Source organism: Lissotriton vulgaris, chromosome 4_1, assembly GCF_964263255.1.
Source record: "Lissotriton vulgaris chromosome 4_1, aLisVul1.2, whole genome shotgun sequence".
Classification (NCBI taxonomy): domain Eukaryota; kingdom Metazoa; phylum Chordata; class Amphibia; order Caudata; family Salamandridae; genus Lissotriton; species Lissotriton vulgaris.
Window position 1 is genome coordinate 310,014,776 of NC_141691.1, and position 17,577 is coordinate 310,032,352.

Below are 17,577 nucleotides of genomic sequence, written 5' to 3' on the forward strand. Positions count from 1 at the left end.
TACACACACATAGGATACCAGTGGAAAGTGTGGTCTCTTATAACTTTTGTTTCTTTTTGCTACAGCCACAGATATAGTAAAACCTGGAAGTAATCCTATCCTTTGTGAAGCCTGAGGACAGCTGTGTTCATCCCCTACTATCCTTGTTTTGTTCCCCTGTTTCCCTGTTTCCCCCTGTTCACTACTTGGGGGTTAGTGTTTTGTCCTGACTCCCGTGGGTGATAGGGGTGAAGCAGGGAGCTTGGCATCAGTTCTCCAGGACACTCCCGAGACAACAGGTGCGTGCATGACACCTGGATTTTTAATCTCCCAGACGAATATACCATGGCTGCCATCTAATCTGTTTCTTTAGTAACTAAAAGCTTACCTTCAAATAGAGCCAAGATGCTCCTTTCGGAGCGAACGCTGCGCTTTATAAATACCACAACAAATACAAATACAAGTTAGTCACTGGCTTGATGATCAAAGGTTGACATGGATCCAGTGGTGATCCCGAATTGATGGTTGTCATAATTTCCTTTATCTGTGTGGGGTGATTTGAGTAAATTTGCACAAAGCTGTAGAAGTTGGGGGATAATTTGTATTGGGACTGGTGGGTTCTGAAGTTGTCTTTGTAGAGAAGTTGGAGAAGATGTCATTAACCTTGAGTTTGAAAAAATCTGCCAGTTCATTACACAGATTTTGAGATGGTTCTATGGTAGTACACATTGGTGGGGTGGACAAATTCGAGACAACTTGATAAAGTTGTTTAGTGGAATTTTTGGCTGACTATTTGCTCCAGATAATATTTTTGTTTTTCTGTGGTTAACAGCGTTCTGTAAATGGCCAAAGCTTTTTTGTAAGCAGCTCTATCGTTATCATATAGTTTACGCCAACGTCTTTCTAAATTTCGACAACGTTGCCTTTCCAATCTAAGGGTTTCAGAAAACCAAGGAACGGAAGGTGTGTTGCGATTAGGCAGCATTGTTTTTGCAGGGGCTAACGAATTGAGCCAGACAGTGTAATTTTCTGAAGCAATGTGGGGATCTATTGTATCCCCTGGTTGAGTAGAGAGCAGGGTAGACTGTAAAGTTAGGTCATCCAAGTTCTTCCAGTCTCTAAATTGTATATAAGAGCGATTTGTCGTGTATGAGTTTTTAACATTTCTGGTTATAATGCTGAACATTAATGCATCGTGGTCTGTCCATGTTAGTGGCTTTACTGAAGGTGAGGTGATGTAAGGATTATTAAAAAAAAGGCCATCCAGTGTATGACCAGCCTGATGGGTACGGGCGGTAATCAGTAATTTGAGACCTGCTGAAGAAAGGTCGGAGAATAATGTTGACGAATCTCTGTCATTGAGATTTTCTAAATGAAAATTGAAATCATCTAATATTGTGTAATCAGGGTTGGCTGCTTTGGGCTCTAGTAAGGTATTAAGGGATGCTAGAAAGGGAGTTCGAGGGGAGGGTGGACGGTAAATAAGAGTACCTTTGAAGAATTTCGCGGGGGAAAGCCTAATGCAGAAAGTTAGTGCTTCAGCTGAATCAAGGTCGATTGGTTCTATCCTTGTAACCAGGTTTTTTCTATATACAATAGCAATACCGCCTCCTCTTTTCCCTGGGGGTCTATCCTGCCTGACCACATAATATCCATCCGGTACTGCTGTACAGAGATCGGGACCACGCACACAATTCAGCGAAGCCCGCACGCCCTCACCACCCCAGACTACATCCTCCTAGGGGACCTCGACTTCCACCTGGAGAACAATGACAGCAACACCACCACCCTGCTGGACAACCTCGGACTCAAGCAACTGGTGAACACCCCCACCCACTACGCCGGCCACACGCTTGACCCGGTTTTCTCCACCAGCAAGCACATCTCTTTCAGCCACTCCACCGGACTTCATTGGACTGATCACAGCTGCGTCCACTTCAACTTCAAGAGAACCACGACCCACCACCACTCGCAACAGGTTCCCCGCAGGAGCTGGAGCAAGATCACCACCGACCAGCTCACCACCTCCCTCAGCCAGAACTCTCCCGCCAACACAACTGACCCCAACGAAGCAGCCTGCAACTTCACACAGTGGCTCACCAACTGCGCCGATGACCTCGCACCTCTGAAGAACCCACCCAGCAGACCCGGCAGCCTCGTGGTTCACCAACGAACTCAAAACCTCCAAGAAAAACTGCCGCACCCTCGAAAAAGCCTGGCGCCACGACCAGAGCACAGAAAACATGAGTCAAGTCAAGTCAAGTCAAAGAATTTCTATAGCGCACTACATACCCAGAGGGTCTCAAGGCGCTTAGGGAGGGGAAGAGGATTGACAGCCCTCATGACAGCCCTCAAGAACTCCACCCGCACACACCACCAGCTGATCCGCACCACCAAAAGGACAACATTCAAAGAACGACTGGACAACACCACCCACAACAGCAAGGAACTCTCCAGCATCGTCACAGAGCTCTCCAACCCCAGCGCTGGAAACTACATCACACCCTCACAAGACCTCTGCAACTCGCTCGCCTCTTTCTTCCACCGCAAGATCGCCTACATGCACAACAGCTTCGGCGCACAGACCACGCACCCAACCACCGAACCAACGCCCCCCACCACCACCCTCTGCAATTGGACGCCGGTCAGCACTGAAGACACCCCCCTGCACGATAAACACCATCCACTCCGGATCCCCAACCAACCCCTGCCCCCACCACGTCTGCAACAAGGCCGACTCCATCATCGCACCCCAACTCGGGACATCATCAACATCTCCTTCACCACCGCCACCTTCCCGGAGAGCTGGAAGCATGCCGAGCTCAGCGCCCTCCTGAAGAAACAGACAGCGGACCCCACCGACCTCAAGAACTTCCGTCCCATCTCGCTCCTCCCTTTCCTGCCAAAGTCATCGAGAAGACCGTCAACAAACAGCTCGCCGTCTTCCTCAAGACGAACGGATCCCTAGACCCCTCACAGTCCGGTTTCCCCACTGAAACCAGGAAGACGGTCACCCAGGCCCTCGTCACCAGCCGACTGGACTACGGGAACACCCTCTAGGCTGGAACCACAGCCAAACTACAGAGAAGACTCCAGCGCATACAGAACGCCTCCGCACGACTCGCCCTGGACATACCCCGCCACAACCACATCTCTGCCATCTGAGAGACCTGCACTGGCTCCCCGTCAGCAAGAGGATCACGTTCAGGCTCCTCACCCATGCACACAAGGCTCTCCAGGACATGGGCCCCAAATACCTCAACAACCGCCTCACTTTCTACACGCCCACTCGCCAGCTGCGATCGACCAGCCTCGCCCTCGCCACCGTACCACGCATTCACAGAGCCACCGCCGGAGGAAGATCCTTCTCCTACCTGGCGGCCAAGACAAGGAAGTCCCTCCCCATCCACCTACGGCTGACCCAGGACCATCTGTCCTTTTGGAAGCAATTCAAGACCTGGCTTTTCGAGCAGTAACGGACCCCTCCCTCCCAGCGCCTTTAGACCCTAGCGGGTGAGTAGCGCGCTATATAAATCTGATTGATTGATTGATTGAAAGCCTCATATAAACAACCCGATTATACTGGACTTGTAGAACGGACAATTCGAGGAAAAGGGAGCTACTGGGGGAAGGTCCGAACATCGCACAATAAGAACCACAGTTTATTCTATCAAAAAAGTTAACTGTACAGCAAAGAGGGCAGTGAAACGACTCAGAAAGATACGGAAGGCTCTTCCCACGCATACACTGGGGGCTGGGGGCAAAGGTTAAATAAAAAGACCGGGCAGAAGCCGGGAAAGTCAAGGTCTTTGTCATGCAGCACTGAGGTGAGCTCTTCTTCGTACCTCTTCCTCGGCCACGGGCATTACAATAGAGGCTGAATTGCTTTGCAGGGTCCCGACCCTGCACACCCAATAGGGGGGGGGGGGGCTGCCAAGGAGAACAAGCAATGGAAGGGCTCTTCTCCGAGGAAGGAGAAGAATAACATCTGTAAATATAAATGAAAAGAATCTGTTGCTTTTGTCAAAGGCACATTCCAGGCTTGTTACCCAGTTAAGAAAAGGACAACGGAGTTCCTCTGTTCTCAGATCTCTCTGAAAACTGGAATTTCTGCAACCTTGGTGCACTGGCTAGGAAATTCAATTTGAAAACGAACCAGCTACTAAACGCCAATTTAGGTAAATGTTTGAGCGTTCATAACTCGAGGAACGCAAAATGCCTCATTTCAATTCTGCAAATAGTTATTTATGTACTCCTGCATTACAGAGGGAGTGTTTTGAAAGTCACAGTCTGAGAAATGTTTTGTAAACGCTGGTGAGCGTTCACTTATTTTACTTGTATAGGTCAAATATCTGACTTTGTTTACCAACTTTCCATTGTGTGTTGTATGACTTCTCGACAGTAAGTTCTTGCAAGCCTTTCCTTGATTAATGAGGAATATTAGTACATAAACACTGACACGCCAAAGAGTAGTACATCCAATTCTCCTTTTTTTTTTATTTGGGAACTTTTTTTTTTTTTTTTTAATCGGTGTATATGAGAACGATAAGCCACATAATGCAAAAAAATAATAACGAGTGGTTGGAGTTTTCAATATTCACTGTAACAATTTTTTTAAACAAAAACATAACATTCCTTGAACACAAGCACAGAGCTATGATTTTGCATTGAACCAGGCAATAGAATGACTTAAATGGCAGGGCTCACAAAGGTAGAAAACACAGACAATGTTGCACAAGAAATTGCATGAAATGATGGGCAGCTAACTACTTCAGCACGAGAACACATAAAAACTTGCTTTCCTCTGTGTTCAGTTGACCTTCTCTGGAAACCCGAATAGGTTCTAAATTTTCTGAAATTTGTCGAGATAGATGGTGAAAGGCCCCCAGATAGAGGATGTCTGGTTACCCTATCAATATTTGATTTGTAAAAATTAACATGCTCACTAGGCTATTTAATTCATTTTCTAGAAAGCATGGCAAATGCAAACCTGCATTTAATGAAATTAGCCCTTTGTCACTGGAAATGAGCTCATAATTAATCCCTGAAATTTTCGCTGGTGAGCTTGGAGTTACCAGTCTAATATACTATGTTCATGGCCCCTAGAATTAAAGGATAGGGGAGGACCAAATTATACAGCAGGTGTGACAACATTTTGTGACAAGAAAAAGCACACTAGGCAGCCTTATGGGGCACATTTTGCAACAGCATTACCGAATTGTTGTGTACTTTGTACATACTAATACTACCTGGGCACAAGTTTCACTTCATTAGTACCAATTTGACACCCAAATACAGCAATATTTTAAAAAGGTGACCAGTCACATTTTGCGAAGGGCTCTACTGCGATCCAACACGTGTCACTATAGGGGCAATTGCATCAAGCAAAATACCGGTTCAAACGGGCTGATTCACAGAATCGGCACCTTTGCGACCAGTATTTTGCCATTTGGGATGCTTCAACCCAAAAGCAATTTGCAAAATAGGTAATCGCAAGATTTGCAATTACCTATTTTGCGATTGCAGTTAGGGAATAGTAAATTGCGATTCCCTAAATGCAATGCTTTATGCATTTGCAGATTGCGTTTTCGCAATTTGGAATCGCAAATTACCGTCAACTCTAAGTTGATGGTAGTTTGCAATTCCTTTGAAAAATGCAAAAAAATGCATTGTTCAAAGTGCATTGTGGTGCATACACGTGCCCTTAGGGCAAAGTATGTACGTGCACCACATGTGCATACTAACCTTATTTGGGGGTGCATCAGGGAGGCCTTTTGGCCCCCTTGCACCCTTGAAATTGCATGCGCAATTTGCGAGTACCTATTTGGTACTGGCAAATTGCAAATGAAAACCCATTCATTCATATGGGCCTCTAGGCACATACCAATGAATGTGAAGCCATTCCCTAAATAGCAAATTGCAATTTGAGTTTCGCTATTAGGGAATGTGGAGGAATCACAATTTTTTTAGCGATTCCTACATGCATAAGGAATTGAGATTCCTTATTAGTGATTCCTTAATAATAGCTATTAAGGAATCGCAATTCCTTACTTTGATGCACGTGCCCCTATGGTTTAGTTCAATTTGGATCTGTTTAAGCTTGAAACATTGTTTTGTTAAAATCTGCAGATTAATTCAACAAAGAAGGATTATGTTATATTTGGGACTCAACTATAAATATGTAGATAACGCCATGGTATCAGAATCTAGTAATTTCTTTGGCCCTGACTATAATCCATAAGTAATTAGTCCTTGCGCTTCCACTGATCTAGGACGTCATCACACATTTCAAAAAGTGTTTTAAGTGGTTAAGTGACTTATGTTTTCGGAGGGTCCAGACAGGAGAATGCCACATTTTTGCAGTCTGACTTTTGCTATAATGAAGGAAAATAGCTGTGTGCTTGGTCTTTCTTTGGTACGAGCAGCCAGGAAGAAAACATTGATAGATTCTAACAAGGCGCAGCATGCCCTAGAGACCAGCTTTAGAGGTCACACTGGTTTCCGAGTGGACTTTGTCACTACTTTCCTTTCCAGTCTACTACAATAATCAATATGCGAGCTTGGGGCAGGGTCTCATGTATCATAAATGTGAGAAGGGGATGACTAGGATATAGGTAAACATCAGGATCAATGGTAAAGCAACAGCATTTTACCTACCATCCTTCGGGGATACTAAAATGTAATAAATCTGGTAAATCAAGGACATGTTACTAGGCTACATATATGTCCAATATGTTGTCTTTTGTTAAAAGTGAAAATTGGTGAGCATTGGTAATGGGTCACACTGTTCATGCATTTGCAAAATGGAAAACGGTTCAGTTTTTATCAAACTGAAATGCGGCCAAGGTTTACAATGAACAATACATTTTAAAGTACATCTTTAGAAAAAAGTAACCAATACCTCTGTTTATCAGTGCAATACAAAGTGGTAAAATTACACAAGCCTCCTCTTGTTGAGTTCCTGTGTATTGAGCTACCTATAGTTTGCAGAGTTTCCTGCTTTTTCTATGCCTGTACACTTGAGTAATTTACTCTTATCGTGGTTAGTTTGCACTTCAAGTAGGTGAGTGCATCATGCTTTCACCACACAGAGGTGCACACGTGACGCAACTCTTAAGGCAGATTTATGAAGCCACACAAGAACACACCTTAAGATGGCCTTGCGTGACTTCATAAATCTAGAGTAAAGCAACACAGCACAAATTGCTAAACTTCCATCACTCTGTGCTAAGGAGGCATTCCATGGGTGTTGCATGGGTGCTCCCACACAAATCCCATGGTTTTAAATGCATTCCTAGAGTTACCACTAGGGGGCTCTTTGCCCCCTAACAGGTGCAATGTCTTACTGCCACCGACAGGCGATACGGATGTTCAAACACTGACTGACCATTATCTCAACGCTATGACCTCTATAATTAATGAGGCTGCACCTTTGCAGCTAAAAAGAGCCTCTACAAAAATGTCCAATCCATGGTACGACGGGAGACTCAATGAAGATAGACGAGACATGCGAATGGCAGAGCGTACCTGGAGATCAGCTCCCTCGGCAATGCACCTAAAAGATCTGAAGAGAAAGAGAAATGACTACTTCAGGAAAATAAAACGCTCAAAAGCAGACTTCTTCAGCCTCCAGCTCGACCAAGCAAAAAACCGTCCGAGAAAACTGTTTGAGCTAATCAGATCACAATCCAAGGATCAACCCCAACCACTCATCACTGCGCGTGAGTCACCAACCTGTGAAGACTTCGCTGCTTTCTTTTCTCAAAAAAAACGAAAACATAAAGAGTGATCTCCTCATTGACGCAAGCCTCTACTCCAAACCACAGTGCCTAGCAGCCACTGAACCTAAAAACAATGCCACATGGTCAACCTTTGGCACATACTCAGAAGAAGAAATTGGCAAACTGCTCAGCACCCTGAAACCATCCAATCACCTCACGGATCCCTCCCTGCTGCAGCAGTAAAAGACTTCACCCCCGTGCTTATCCCTCTCTGGACTAAAATTATCAACAGCTCTCTCCAACAAGGAAGCATACCTGACTCACAAAAAATTGGTCAGGTCACACCTCTCCTAAAGAACCCTACAGCTGACCCTTCTGATCTCAACAATTACCGTCCCATTACCAATATTCCCACTCTCGCCAAACTGCTGGAAAAATGCGCACAACTACAATTGACTAAACACATTGAACAATTCGAGCTCCTCAACCCGCACCAGTCAGGCTTCCGAGCAGGGCACAGTACAGAAACGGCTATGACTCACATAATTGACGACGCGCTTCAAATGCTAGACCAAAACAACACCTGCCTCCTCATCCTCCTTGATCTCTCCTCGGCATTTGATACTGTTAAAGATGAGAATCTACTAGAGCTTCTAAACACTAGAATGGGCTTATCTGGAACTGTTCTCAAGTGGTTCACCTCCTTTCTTCACAACAGGGCGCAGAAATTCAAGAGCAACAACCTGATGTCCTCGCCAATACCCGTAACACTAGGTGTCCCCCAAGGATCCTCTCTATCCTAGTCATGGAACCGCTCACTACCTTGCTACAAGCATCCAATGTACACTTTCACATGTACGCAGATGACACCCAACTTTACCTCAAATTACAGTCCCCCAAGGACATCTTGCTCCTGAACTCAACGATCAGAAGCACCCAATCCTGGCTGGCCGATAATCATCTCAAACTCAATGCCCTGAAAACAGAGTTCCTTCTGATCTCACCTCCAGCGAAGGTCTCCACCACTCAAATTTGGCTTAAAGACCTAACTGCACTCAATATCCAACCCACCATCGTGGACTCAGCAAAATCCCTAGGCATAACACTTGACACCAATCTGAACATGCAGCAACATATCAGCAAGGCAACAAAGGGAGCAAACTTCAAGATCAACACTCAGAGGAAACTTAAACCTTACCTCCCAGCCAAAGACTTCCAAACCGCAGTACAAGTACTATTCATCCCTCGAATTGAATACGGCAGCATCGCCCTCTGCGGACTCCCCCTAACTACAACCGCACCCCTAAGAGCTTCTCTAAACGCTGCAGCGAGACTCATCACTGGGTCAAAAAAACACTCCCATATTACCCCTGACTTGAAAGCCCTGAACTGGCTGCCATTTGAAGCTAGAATACATCTGAAAATCGCCTGCATGACACACAAGGCGGTACATCTAAACTCACCCGGATACCTCGCTCAGAAACTGACAATCTCTGGAGGAGCTAGAAACACCAGAGGCAAAAACAATCTGCCGCTGAAACCTCGAAGATTCCGGAAGGAAAAAACATATAAGCGCTCCTTCTCGGGAATGGCGCCTAGGATCAGGAATTCTCTCCCGGCCGAAACCAGGCTTATCTCTTCCACCACACTCTTTAAAAATGAAGTAAAAGCTATCCTCATGGCTAAATACACCTGAACTACTATCTTGATCACTGTTAGTACTCTGCACCGATCTATACTACATGTTTGACCCTTTTGATTATTTGTATTAACTGTTTATTACTCACAGGTTTGGCTCTGTAACCACATATTTGTACTACTCTGTACTCATGTTGGGCTTAGTTGCCGCCAATTTGTACTTATTGACCTATTGTTTTATCTGTTTAACCATGCTCCCACATGTACTTCTCTTTGTAAAGCGCTCGGATATCTGCAAGGATATTGTCCGCGCTATATAAAACTTTCAAAAATAAATAAAATAAATAAATAAATACCACAAATGGTAAACCTGGGAATGCATCAAAAAGATGCACCTCCCCAGGGGAGAATAAAAAAGAAAATATTTTAATTTCTCTTTGTTTTTTTTCCTCTTTCTATATGTGCTGCGTTCTGCAGCACACACAGAACATGAAAAAAGCTTCAGGGGATTGTTTTTGTGCAGGGTGGTGCCCCTTCCTCCACAAAAACAATCCTGCGCCCAATTCAGACACCCTTGCACTAAGGGTAAAGGGTGCCTGCATTGGCGCTAGGCAGCAAAAAGGGCTCTGTATTGTTTTACATAGTTTTTCAGGAAACTTTTGATATTCACTTAATGACCCCTGTATTGAGTTGGAGGTCGTTTTTGTAATTTTTACGTGAATCACCTGTACTTCACCAAGGAAAAAACTATGTAACGTTTCCAGGTATTCCTCTAAAATACAACCAATCTTCAAACACTATCATAAATGATGACATCACTACATAACTTGGTGCTAGTTTTATAGATCTCCGAAGCATTAAAGGTGGAGTCGGGGGAGCGTTATCAGGGAACGTGGCCAACAGAAAGTAACCATGGCCTTGCTACATCCTGGGCAGAAATGGGCCTGCCAGTGCCTTGAATAGGAGAGTGCCTGAAATGCAAAATCGAAAACGCTACAAAATAAATCTGCCAAAATGCATGCTTTTGGTCCTGCAGCTGCAGTGTGGAGGGAGGCTTCAATGAAAACATGGTGCTGAATACCTCCCCAGGGCCTTTACCTACCTGTGCCGTCCACCAGCTTTGACAGAGTAAAGCTGGCAATCAGTGCTGCTTGGGAAAAAATCTCTTTATCCAATGCTAAATTAAGTTATCTTCTAGAGCCCTACATATAGCGCTAAACTTTATAGAGGAATGCACTTCTGAACTTCATAAATGGACTCCAGATTTTAAGTCACTGCTGCTAAACGAGTGATAGGGTTCTGAAGCTAGGAGAGGGTCAAGATTAGCCTTTTTCTAAAGAAGAAATAAAATGCCTTCTTACAAGGTTATGTTATATTTTGAAAACAACAGGTCTTGCCAATTTTATGGGGCAGGATTGTGCATGGCTTCATGTGGGCGGGATGGAGGGTACTGGTGCATAGCGAGATCTATGGCTTGTACTGCATAACATGACGCGTCCCCTTGTGTTAAGCTGATGCTTTCTATCTTAGACGTCTCAGCATGAATGTGCACCCTGGTTGTTCCTCCCTTCCGACAATCTCTGCACCAGATACCTGAGGGAGATGGCCATCCCCTTTTCTATGTCACTTACTGGGTGAAATTCACCCTTTCCCAATTATGCATCCAGATATATAGTGGATACAGTTTTGTTAAATCAGATAGCTAGATAGACGACAGACAGACAGGCAGGTACATAGACAGACAGACCGATAGCCAGATGTACATACAGAGAGATTGATGCATAGATGGAAAGGTGCACAGATGTAATACTAGGGATAGATTGAAGGAGAAACAAAGATAGACAAAAATCGATCTATTTTATTTAAAGATGGCTATGTTACATGAAGAGGGATCGACACAGGGCGGGATAGAGGTAAATAGAGAGACATATAGCTCTGAATAGAAATGCATTTAGATTTAGTTCAGATTATCTTTCCTTTCTTTCTTCCTTCCTTACTCTTTCCTGTCTTTCTAGTGTATGTCTCTTCAACCTGTCCCTCACCTTGTCCTACACTTTTCCTGTCTCTCCCGCTGCCTCTCCTCATTTCCATTTCATATTTCTCCCTGTCTTTCTCTTTGTCTCTCTTCCTGTCTTTCCATCAGTTTGTATCTTTTGTCCACTTTTTATGTCCCCCTTCCTGTCTCTCCCTCCTTATGATTCAAGTTCAAGTTCGGGAATTTGTATATCGTGCTACTCACCCAGAGGGTCTCAAGGCGCTTGGGGAAGGGGTTCAATATTTGTCGAATAGCCAGGTTTTAAGATCTTTTCTGAAGGAGATGTGGTTTTGAGTGAGGCGGAGGTGAGTGGGGAGTGAGTTCCAGGTCTTGGCAGCCAGGAAGGAGAAGGATCTACCACCCATGGTGGATTTTCGGATGCGCGGGACTGCGGCGAGGGCTTGATTGGACGACCTTAGTTGGCGGGTGGGTTTGTAGAAGGACAGTCGAGTGCTGAGGCATTCGGGTCCTAGATTGTAGAGGGCCTTGTGTGCGTGGGTGAGAAGACGGAACGTAATTCTTTTGTTGACGGGAAGCCAGTGGAGGTCTTTTAGGTGTCCGGTGATGTGATCTTGGCGAGGGACATCTAATATGAGTCTTGCTGATGCGTTTTGGATGCGTTGGAGTTTTTTCTGTAATTTTGCTGTGATCCCTGCGTATAATGTATTACCATAATCCAGTCGACTTGTGACCAGTGCGTGGGTGACGGTCTTTCTTGTCTCGAGGGGGATCCAGCGGAAGATCTTTTTGAGAATGCGAAGTACGTTGAAGCAGGAGGATGAGACTGCGTTGACTTGTCTGGACATCGAGAGAGAGGAGTCTAGGATGAAGCCAAGGTTACGTGCATGGTCTGTGGGTGTGGGTGCTGTGCCCAGAGCGGAAGGCCACCAGGAGTCGTCCCAGGCAGATGGGGAAGATCCTAGGATGAGCACCTCCGTTTTGTCTGAGTTGAGTTTAAGGCGGCTGCGTTTCATCCATTCGGCTACTTCTTTCATGCCTTTGTGCAGATTGGTTTTGGCGGTGTTGGGGTCTTTGGTGAGGGAAAGGATCAGCTGGGTGTCGTCAGCGTAGGAGAGGATGTTATGGTTATGTTGACGCGCGATGGATGCGAGTGGGCTCATGTAGACGTTTAAGAGGGTGGGGCTGAGTGAGGATCCTTGTGGGACTCCACAGATGACTTCAGTGGCCTCCTAGTTGAATGGGGGGAAGTCGGACTCTCTGAGTTCTCCCAGCTAGGAACGAGGTGATCCAGTCCAAGGCTTTGCCTTGAATGCCGATGTTGCTGAGGCGTTGTATGAGGGTGCTGTGGCAGACTGTGTCGAAAGCGGCTGAGAGGTCGAGTAGAATGAGGGCCACTGTTTCTCCGCTGTCCAGTAGATTTCGGATGTCGTCTGTTGCTGCAATGAGGGCTGTTTTGGTGCTGTGTTTGGCCCGAAATCCGGACTGAGAGGGGTCGAGGGAGTTGTTGGATTTAAGGAAGGCGGCGAGCTGGCTGTTGACTGCTTTTTCAATTACTTTGGCCGGGAATGGGAGGAGGGATATGGGTCTGTAGTTTTTAAGTTCAGAGGGGTCAGCTGTGGGTTTCTTCAGAAGGGCGCTGAATTTGGCATGTTTCCAGCTTTCTGGGAAGGTGGGAGTTGAACGAGCAGTTGAGGACATCACGGAGATGGGGTGCGATGATGGAGTCGGTTTTGTTGAAGATGTGGTGGGGGCAGGGGTCGGTTGGCGAGCCAGAGTGGATTGAGTTCATTAGGCGGATGGTGTCTTCAGTGGTGATTGGGTTCCAGGCGCTAAGTATGTTAGTTGGTGGAGTAGGATCTGAGGGGGGTGGGGAGTGTTGATCGCTGGGAGTATTCTCGAAGCTGTTGTGGATGTCTGCAATTTTGTTGTAGAAGAAGGAGGATAACGCATCGCAGAGGACTTGGGAGGGAGTGATGTCGTTGGATGCTGCGGTGGGGTTGGTGAATTCTTTGACGATGTTGAAAAGTTCCTTGCTATTGTGAATGTTGTTGTCGAGACGATCCTTGAATGCTGATTTCTTGGCTGAACGAATCAGTTGGTGGTGTTTGCGGGTGGCTGCCTTGAGGGTGGCCATGTGGTCATTGGTTGGGTTTTTTCTCCATGTTTTCTCCAGGGTGCGGCATAGCTTCTTGGATTATTTTAGGTCATCATTGAACCAGGGAGCCTTTTTGCTTGCTGATTTGATCTGGTGCTTTTTCAGGGGTGCTAATTCGTCAGCACTGTGGGTGATCCATTGTTTGAGATTGGTGGTCGCTTGGTTAGGGTCCAATGAGAGGGTGGGAGGGTTTTGGTCGAGTGAAGCGAGGAGTTGGTCGGAGGTGATTTTGTTCCAGTTTCTCCGAGGAATAGGTTGTGGGCGGTTGTGGGTCAGGGTGGTTTTGTAGCTGAAGTGTACACAGCTGTGGTCCGTCCATGGAGAGCTGTGGTGTGGTTGAAGGAGATGTGCTTGCTAGAGGTGAAGATAGGGTCGAGCGTGTGTCCAGCTATATGGGTGGGGGTATCAACAAGTTGTTTGAGTCCGAGGTTGTTCAGGTTGTCCAGAAGGGTGGTGGTGTTGCTGTCGTGTTTGTTTTCAAGGTGGTAATTGAGGTCTCCTAGCAGAATGTAGTTCTCGTAGGCGAGGGCATTTGTGGTGATGAATTCTGTGATGTCATCGCTGAATTGAGTGCGGGTGCCTGGAGGCCTGTAAATGAGGGTGCCTCTGAGTGCGGTCCTAGGGTAGGTGTGGATCTGAAAGTGGAGATGTTCGGCGGTTGTAAGATTGTCGTCGGAGCTAGTCGTGATTTTGATGGTGTTCCTATGAATGATGGCGATGCCTCCTCCTGTCTGAATGGTGCGGTCTTTACGGATAATCTTGTAAGAGTCCGGTATGGCTATGGCGATGTCGGGTGCTGAAGATGTGTTCATCCATGTTTCTGTGAGAAAGGCGATGTCCGGTGACGCAGTGTCGAGTAGGTCCCAGAGTTCAGTTGCGTATCTGTGGACTGAGCGGGTGTTAAGCAGTATGCATTTCAGGCGGTCAGAGTCGGTGCTTTGTACGGAGGGAGTGGATTTGGTGAGGGTTCTGGAGCAGTTGAACGTGCAGGAGAGGCAGGCGAAAGGGCCATGGGTAGGTCCAGGGATGGCAACGCAGCAATGAGGTGTGCGTCCGGGGTTGTGGGCGAGGAGAGTTGCGGCATCATAAGTGACTCTAGTGGGTTGGGTGTGGCGGGGACCAGGGGGACGGGCGCTGGGCGTGGTCCAGGCGCGGACGGGCGTAGACGAGCTTACCTTTGGCGTACCTTCGGCGCGCATGGGGCGCGACCGCTGCGCGTGGACGCTGCACGTAAAAGCATCTGTCATATAAGGATAGTGGGAGGGGCGAGGGGTGAGGGAGGATAATCTTGGAGGCGGGGAGCGGGGCGGAGAGCCGGTGCTGGGGGTCGTCGCAACAACAACAAGATGGCTGCAAGCCAAATTAGGGCACTACACAGGCAGCAAAATTATTATTAAATCTTAAACAGTGCTCTTAGTCGGGGCTCTGGCACAAGCAGCGCGAGCAGCGCCAAAATAATCACTTTCCAGCACTTAGAGGCACAAGCAGCGCGAGCAGAGCAAAAATAGCCAATTTCCTGCTATTAGAGGCACAAGCAGCACGAGCAGCGCTAGTTATGTAAAACCGTGATACCTGTTCAGTAAATAATGCACAGGCACAGGCGGTGTGATCAGCGCTACGATACCAGCAGCGAGCAGCAAGGGGAGCGACCTCCTTCGTTCTAACAGTTCTAACTGTCTTTCCTTGACTCTCTCAACCATATGTCTCATATCTCCCAATCTATCCCTATTTTCCCTCTTTCCTTGTCTCTCTGTTTCTGTCTTTCTTTTTCCCTGTGTATTCTTGTATATCTATCTTTCGATGTCTGTCACTGCCTTTAATGTATCTGCCTCTCCTGTCATTCTTGCATCCTCCCCTGTCTCTCCCTATATCTCGAACTTCCTCTCCACTGTCTATTTCTCTCGGTGGTTTTGTTTGACTTTTATTATTTCTACATTTCCCTGTCCTGTTTATGCCTATATTTTTATTTGTCTCTCTGTCTTTTACCTCATCCTTCTCTACCTAAATCTCAGGTCACCTTGGTTCTCTCCCCGTCTCTCTCTGATTTTCTCTGATGTTGTCCATTTCATCCTATGTTCCTCTTACTTTATGTGGCTGTTTTCCTCCCTCTTCATTCTCTCCCCATCTTCCTTTACCTGGGCCGTTTGTACTGTTTTGGGCGGAATGCACATTAGAGGCTCAATGCTGTATTTTCAGGTGCTCGGTTATTTATACTAACTGAAAGGAGAGGAACGGGATGTGGCATTACTGCCAGAGCTGCCGACTGCAGAAATGGGAAGCCAGGTTCAATTCTTGGCGTCAGCTCAACATCCTGTCGTTATGGGCAAATCATAACCTCCTCTTGCCTACCAAAAATGCACTTGTCCTTGTTAAACGTAACTGATGCTCATTTAAAGTGCTCAAATACCTTCCTGGCGAGTTCGTGCTATATAAACCTGCAAAGGTTTCAACCCTGAAAGGTTAGAACTGCAAAGCTTTGGGTATAGTTGCTTTAAATCTGTGTTATACATAAACTGAAACACAATGACTGTTTATAGGGGTACCAGATGTATTTGTTTGTCACTTTGTTTCCGAGAGTTGGTCCAGAGTTGCTGAGAGCAGGGGATAGTGGACAAGTTGCAAACACATACACGTTTACATTGAAGGATGAATAACTAGTGTCTTGAATTATTTGTCAGCATGTAGAGCACCAAAGTCTTCCCTCTCGTTTGCTTCACTAACAACAATTGAAAAAAATATACAATATATCAAAAACTATTGACTTTCGTTTGTGCGTTGTCAATCTGGGCTTTGTAGTGCATAATCATTAGTATATTGGTAGACAGCAAAGAAATTAACGAATTGCAGTTTCTTGTTACCGGACAGACTTGTCAAATACATATTAATTGTGCAAACTGTCACATGCAAAATATATATATTTTTTTAAAGGGGTCTTCTGTGGTTGCGTTGTTAAATTCAACTTTATTTTAGACTTTTCTTTGAATGCAACAGCGAAACAGTTCCATCCCATAATTGGCATCAATAGTAGAAAACGTGTATACATTTCGTTCACCTCCTTATGGCACACTTGTATACAGACATCACAGTTTAGGCAATATCTCTAGGGAGCGAATCAATTCACATCGACAACAGGGAATATACGTGCGTTGTCAGCAGGGCACTACTACTCCAGGACAGTCCCCCCTTCCCCTCTCCCTCGGATAGTGTCCGTACTTTGGGGCTTATTTACAAACCCCTTGCTTGCGCCACCGATGCGTCACTTTTAATATGGAAAAGAGTGAGTACCGGAGGGGGCTTGTAAATAAGTCCCGATGTGTTCAAGAGTGTTTCTCATTGCTACAATCAACCTGTGTTTGGAGGTTGGCGGCGGAGAGGAGTTCCTTTCATTCCTAATTTAAAGGCTCCCCTCTGTGATCAGCCGAAACACAAAGGCTGCGATCTGCATACATTAACACTTTGACGGCTGCCCAGGAAAGTGCTCTGCCTAGAAGGAACTGCTAACGCCCTGCTCTTGGACCTGTCGCCTGAGAAAGGATGGAGATTTTATTTCTTCTATTTCTTTAAAGCAGATTTGTAGGGCCCGTATTATGACAAAGCATGTTCTTGCTGTTAAAATTATACAGTGGTTTTACAAGGTGTAGCATGAGGCAATATGGCTGAGATACCCGCCACCCCCTCTCAACACAATCCCCAAGAATGGGAATACGGAAACAGTTCTGAACTTTTGGAAGGCGGGAGGGAGTTACCCTCCCGGCCGTATTTATTAAAATATGAAACAAAATTAAAACATTAAAATAACAGTTTCATATCATGTACAATTTCATTTCCACATTACGATGTTTTGGCTGACCTTAACACATTTCTAATACAAAGGTTCTCCTAGCCGATACTAACATCCTAAAACGCATTTTCAAATTGAAATTGTACATCCTAACGTTAAGGGCCAACGGCAAGGTCGTAACCGGTGTCAGATCCCTAAACCAGAACTCCCCCCTCACTTGTGAGGGGCGGCCGCACAGAGGACTGCACCTCATGTGCACATACCAATTTCCCTTTTCTTGACGGGGGCCCCAATTAACTCGACGCCA

General features: G+C 45.9%; 1 protein-coding gene across 1 annotated transcript in view; it reads right to left on the minus strand.

Annotated features, from left to right (window-relative positions):
* Positions 1-17,577, minus strand: part of LOC147718680 (transmembrane 9 superfamily member 2-like) — a 1,534,671-nt gene that overhangs the window by 1,296,697 nt on the left and 220,397 nt on the right. The window lies entirely within an intron of this gene.